The sequence below is a fragment of the Sinocyclocheilus grahami genome, unplaced genomic scaffold (assembly GCF_001515645.1).
Source record: "Sinocyclocheilus grahami isolate Dianchi unplaced genomic scaffold, SAMN03320097.WGS_v1.1 scaffold1133.1, whole genome shotgun sequence".
In the NCBI taxonomy this organism is placed as follows: domain Eukaryota; kingdom Metazoa; phylum Chordata; class Actinopteri; order Cypriniformes; family Cyprinidae; genus Sinocyclocheilus; species Sinocyclocheilus grahami.
The window spans coordinates 467,375-474,400 of NW_015506312.1; positions in this window are offsets into that span (position 1 = coordinate 467,375).

Genomic DNA, 7,026 nt, shown 5'->3' on the forward strand with positions numbered 1-7,026 from the left:
ATATATATATATATATATATATATATATATATATATATATATATATATATATATATATATATATGAGAAAACACTGTATTAAAGTTCACAGTGGGGCGGTTTCTTCATTAGGGCGAAATGGACGACGTACCACAAGTGTAAAAGGGAGGGATTTTCTTCTATCACATTCATCCACAGTGTTACACTTCTGTCACTGTTCTAGACTGTTCTGCCTCTGGATATATAGTCCAATCAGCATCAAGTCACATTATGTGGAGTACCGCCCCTTTTTGGGTGAATTGCCGTGAGTGTTCTCATAAGGTGCATCCCAAATTGTATACTTATGCACTATTCTATGATGTTTTGTAATATGAAGAGTGCGAGTAGTGCATTCACACTGAAAATTACAAAAAGAAAATGTGCACTTTAAATACCCGGATTATGCACTTAAATAACCGAAGCAGCTTGACTTGTTATTTATATATGTATAGAAAATGCTCTAAGCAAATGTGCCATTTATTTTTTACTCAGTTTTTTTTCTGTTGCACAGTATACATAAATTGTGAATTATGAAAACAAAAAAAATTTGTACATTTATTTTGAAAAGTCTTGCAGAAAATGTAGTTTTGTGAGAATCATCCTCAAACTTAATCTTGAACTTGGTAAAACAATTACCTTTATTTAAAATGTTTCAAGTCTTAATATTTGTCCTTTTGTTATAATGGGATAAATCATGGGATGCATGCTAAAATTGTTGGACGTGGCGCCCTACCAGGAAAATGTTCCACCAGCCGCCACTGGTGTTAAGCACCTCTCAACAGTGTCTAGTAGTGGTGTCTGCTACTTAACCCTGTTACTTAGTGTCTCCTACTTAACTCTGTTACTTTGTATATTGTAACTAGTTACTTTTCAGTTAGTTTTCAGATTTTCAGTAGATAATATAGTAATGAAAAAGGCAGCTCTTCATATTTAGTTTTTGTGGAGCCAAACTATTTTCTTACCACACCATACCAGCTGTATTTTATGTTTTTTATATGTAATGTGGCAACAACCATTGTTTGAACTCAGACAGCTCACACAAAAAGTGTCTGTCATTTTTAAATCACCTGAAATGTAGATTTTTGAGCCAAGTGGATTTTGCATGCAGCTTAAATGACAAAAAAATAAGCTAACAATATTTTTACATTTAATATGATCATACCAGTGTGATTATAGAACGTTCAGAGCGGCACATAATTAGCTGTTTAATTCAATGAATTCATTAATTGAGTCTGCGCTTTCAGAGACAAACGCGCTCACTTGTCATGTAACTTCTCAGTGTTCTAACCATAGGCTATAATGTTTCTCTTATTATGTTTTTCACAATTAAATACACATAGTAGGCTACTAGGGGAAAAACAGTAGTTTGTAACAGACACTTTAAGCTGCAATAATAATCAATGTATATTGATATATATATAAGTGGAGCATTTGTAAGGCTGGGCATCCCCTTCCTCTTGCCACAGGTGGGAAATTAACGGGCGCTTGAGGAAAAATGCCACCAAATTGGACAAAAATGCCCTGCACAATCAGGGGCGGTTCTAGGGGGGCAGTGCCCCCCTGCCAACAAGCTTGGCCCCCCCTAAATTTGGAATCATATTACACCAAACAATTTTGGGTGAAATGCGCAAACTGTCCAGTAAACTATACATGTAAAAAAAGAAAAACATCTCCAGCAGCTAAATTCAAATCTGCGTTCGCTGGCTGGCACAGAGTCAGAGACACACATGTTTTTAAAGCGCTGCACTTTATAACCAATCCCATACTATTATGATGAGTTTATGAATACAAAGACCAATCAGAGGCGTTCAGATGAGTCACCGCTGAAACACGCTGTTTCATCGCAGGCTGACTGAAATCTCTGGCTGATTATCTCATCAGAAACAACAAAGTGAAGATGTACGAATGTAAGTAAGATATTAATTTTACAGTGTAAACAGCTTTAGAGATTATTATGGGAGTTTTTGAGAGTGCTTGAATTCGCTGGACTGAAGTGAAAATGTTATTTGATAGTGTAAACGTTCTTTGCTCTCTTTTTGTACGATGAAAGTGTTATAGGCTAATTAGTAACTTACTATGTTTTTATTAACTTCACATTAAATACAACGTCAGTCGTATTAAATATATTTAATGGTATGACACCATATTTGGTACTTAAGTAAAAAGATGAATTTTTATGCAAAGTTAATAGATGAATACTATTAGGCTACTTTACTAGAGAACTAACAATCTATAAAGGTGCAAAATGCATTTACTTGCACATATTTGAGAATCGAGATATTTCATGATATATTTTGGGAATATTAAAAAAATAAAACCCCTGCTGAATAAAACATTAGACACCATTAGAAAATTTGTAATGGTTTTACTGGTTATAATGGGACTTGTATTGGTTTAAAGGGAAACTGTAATGGACCCTGTTGGCCTCTACTGGTAATAGGTTGCCTTCTATTGGTGGCTTGTTAAACCCAATAAATCCTAATGGAATATGTCCCAAAACAAACTACAGAAAAACATTTTTAATGGTTAAAAATGGATGGTTTGTAATGTTTGTAATGTCATTTGTTGTGGAACTCATTACAATTTTGGTTGTTTATTTTATTTTATTTTTCAGTAGAGACATAAGCCTATATCTGTTTGTGGCTGCTGTGTGTCATATGACAAGCATGAGAGCCCCCCTTTTATTTGTGCCACCTCAAAACTACATCTAACTAATCACCTCAAAAATTATGCCTCTGACACTACAATACAAAATTATTTGTCAAATAAATGAAATATGATGAAACATTCATTTTAGTTGAACTTGTTATAGATTACATCTAGATTGCAGTGATATATGACATGGTGAAAATGACTGAATGAATAATAGGCTACTTAAAGTAGTTTAAGATGAATTTTAAAATTGTGCCCCCTAAAAGCACAAGTGGCCCCTGTTACTGTAGTCTAGAACCGCCCCTGTGCACAATTAAACTAAATCTAAAACGGTTGTCGAGAATAAAGTGAAAATCAAACAAAAGTGTTGATTGCTGCATTAAATTTAGATCTGCTCATAGCATGTTGCGTATTTACAGCGCTGCACATTAAAACTAATCACACATGATTCTGTTGAGCTTATGAATGCAATGGCCAATCAGAGGCTTTCAGATGAGACATCGCTGAAACACCAGATTTTTGTTCAGTGCGCGTGCTCGCTGACTGAATTCTGCTCTCTCTGAAGATGTAAGTGATTTATTTCACTGAAGTCAGTGATGCCCCTTCGATGGTGCCCCCTCAAAAAAACGAAGTGCATGACGCCACTGCATAGCAGAAATATAAACATTAATAATCACATAGGCCAATATAATAAAAAATGCAATAGCTTAATGTATATATTCACTGGAATGTAATACTCAATTGACTATGAATATTAAACAATTAATAAGCTAAAAAAGTGGGCAAACAAACTTGTCATTAGCTGTTGTAATTAGCACATTCAGTCGCGTCTTTATGAGTTTACTAAACACAAATTAGTGTACACATTACACAAATACTTAACATCGGGTGTTTGATAAAATTGACAGGATACATGGGCTACACGCACAACAAAACAAAATAAATGTCCAAAACCTCTCTCTAATGTTGAATGCAACTTACGCACAGAAGACAAGAAGGCGAATTTGGATTACGTAGCTTACGCAACAGAATGTGCAACTTTTACACCAAATACAAAAAGCATAAAAGGCGGAATTGGCAGACGTCAAACTGAGCAAACTCATAGCGCATATAAAAGCGACACACATTAAAACGCGCAGAAAACTTCCACATAGCTGAAGAACAGTCAGAGCACCGGAGAAGCAAGTTCAACACTTATTTCAGAAATTTTAAAAATGAATCACAGGCTTGGTATTTAAGTTATTCACGGTTATTTTAGGGTTGAATTCCATCATATAAGGTCAGCAGAAAAACACTGGTGAATAAAGTGAGAAATCCATAAAGTATATTTGTATTATTCAATTATTGAAGTATTATTCAATTATTATTCAATTATGTACATACAATTCTGAGTTTGTAATTCATTTTGATGACTAGTATCTATTTATTTATTTATTATAGTGAGTGAGTGAGACCAGTAAAGTTCCATTTGCTTCTGGACTAACAATGGTTTGTAAAATGATGTGAAGTTAATGTTGTGAATGATGTGGCATGAGGTGAAGTAATTTGAGATCTTTGGGGTTCAAGTGAGACTATTTGAAACTGAGTTCAGCAGTTCATAAAACAGCTGGTTTTTACATATAAGTTTTGCTCTAGTCTGACAGACAGAAAATAAATGCTAACCCTAGTGACTGGCTGTAAAATCTCAAGGTTGTGTTATTCAATGTTTGCATGTGACCGTGGAAACTGTTTTCACGTTGATTCAATCAAATAGGGAGTAACAGAAACTCAATTTGCGGTGGTGCTATTAAACTGCTGACGTGAGACAGGGGAATTGTCCTATCTGCTTTTACAGAATGAGATGTTTAACGGTGGGTAGAAGTTTTCCAACTTTGTCTAGTAAACATGACAGAGCAAAACAAATGATAGCGTATAAAATATAAATAGTGTTGTTGACAATAAATTAACCCTTTTTTCTCTTTTAAGAAGGAAGTACACATGCATTCTTTCGAAAAATGTTGTGAACAGTCTAGTATAAAACAAATAATTTAATTGTGTAACTAATTATAGCACAATGGCCTTTTCTTTGTCTTCCAGCAGTGTAGTGCCACAGACCAAGGACATAACACTGTAAATGGAGCTGGACAAATGGAAGTGTGGACGCTGGATCAGTATCCGGGGAGCTTCGGCCCAGACTTGAACCTCTTTGAGTTCATGCTGGGCATGAGAGAGCACAGATTACAGCTGTTATTAGAGCCTCCTCTTTTATCTCATCGGGAACATGGCAAGGACCCTTCATTTCTTAGTATACAGGCTGTGGCTCCTGTGTAAGGTCCACAATATTGTTAAATGTGTTAAACTCACTAGCTCTGTTCCAAAACCCAGCAAGCTGTTTGCTATCTACTGTTTACGTAAGCATCTTCCTTAAAGCCAAATATAGAATAAAACAGTAAGAATTTTTTTTTTTTAAAAGAGCTAGATGAGCTTATCCAGGTGAGCTAAACTCTGCAGGACAGTGGGCCTCGAGGGACAGAGTTGAGAACCCCTGGGATAAACTATATATTCTTGTGTATTCATTTTGTGTATTTATCATGTTTTCCCTGTTGTTGTTTGTTTAGATTTCTATGTATTTAGTTTCAATTCCAGTGAAGCCCCATAGGGTCACATAGCATGTTGAAGTAACAGGGAGCCAAAGCTGCCAATAATACAAATCAGACCAGCAATAAAGTTTTTTTCTTTTTTCTTTTCTCAGCTCAAGCTTACTGTGTACTGAAAGAATTACCATATTCTGCAGAAACCTCAATATCCAACAGAGTTTAATCTCACAGGATTCTTTTAACAATGGTTTTGCAGAATTGCCAATTCCCCTGCTCACGACATACTTCTGATGGAATCCTGCAGGTGCATCTGGAATTTCAGCTGCAGTATTCCATCAAATCCAAAGGATTTATTTGGGACACTTGTAGTATTCCTCTGAACAGTATCAATTTCAAGTAGGCTTTATGATGGACATTTTTTACTCTCCTTTTTAAAGGGCTGCAGTTGTGTGCATGTGACATAAAGGGAAAAATGTATAAGCATTAAATACAGTATTCTGTAATCAACTAAACCTAATTTAGTTGTCTTGGTCTCATATTACATTTTGGTGGGTTTTATTATTCCATATTTTCCAATTCTAAGTCTAAGTTGTACTTTAAGAGACAGCTCTATTTACTAGTGATGATGAAGGAGTGTATTTGACATGTTAACAAACAGTTACAACTCTTTATTGCCTTTATTTGCCTTAAAGGTAAATGGTGTAGCCATCAACGTTCAAACTGTCAGCTTCTGCTGCAGGAGTTTTTCTTGTTTAGTGAAAATTACAGGAACTTTGTAGCTACGGTTACTCAAACTGACTGTCAAAATCCAAGAAAACATCAATGTATTGATCTTTTTAAATTATTTTTACTTCTGTTTGGCTTAAAACAATTGCTGAACTTTTTTTTTGAATTTAGAGACTCCTTATATTGATTTAGATGCATTTATGAACAGAAGACCATAATCAATTCAGGGTCACTTTCCTCCTCCTCTTACATCTTCAAACAGTCTGAACAGAAAATTAATGACAGAAGAAAACACTCTTGGCTAATAAAAGGATGTGCTTTGCCTGGTGAAACTCTTATCTAAATATGATTAACTTCGCTCTACTGCTGTGGCTAGCAATGAATGTCAGCCCACTGATTAAAGGGGGGGACACATAAAACAGCTCTGCTACTTGGTAGGAAGTATGCAGAGGCTGTTTTTCTCTTTTCCTTTTCATCTGTACGGTGGACGAGCTCTTTATTACTTCCCAGACCATGAAGACAGAGTGTTCACCTTTTAACAAGCCCCTGTAAATGTCAAGCTTCAATTTGAGAGGAATACTCTTCAGACAGTGGTGATTCTGCAAGGCACTCAAATCAGACTGCAAATTATTCTTTTAATTCTCTCCGTTTCAAATGCGAGGAGGAAAAAGCATGAGAGCATTTCAAATTATAAAGAAGCCATCCATTGGCACAAACCCCATCGGTTGACCCTTCGCAGTGACTGTTCTTAAAAGAGAGCATTGATCCAGAGAAAGCATGTCATGCACTGATACAGTGAGACGCTGGATGATTGAAACCACAGACACAGTTATATGTCACACTTCTTAATGTTATAGCCCAGACAGCTTTCCAGAGGGGATTAAAATGCCTCTCAAACTCAGGTGTGCTTTTAAGTTCTTTTAAGAACACAGGGACTTGGGCAATGCAGATCAAACACAGGTGCAATTTTTGGCTGCATTTTCAAAAGAGACAAAAGAATGGAAACAATTTACTAGGAGACAGACTGACAGATAGATAGAGTTTCAATGCCGAG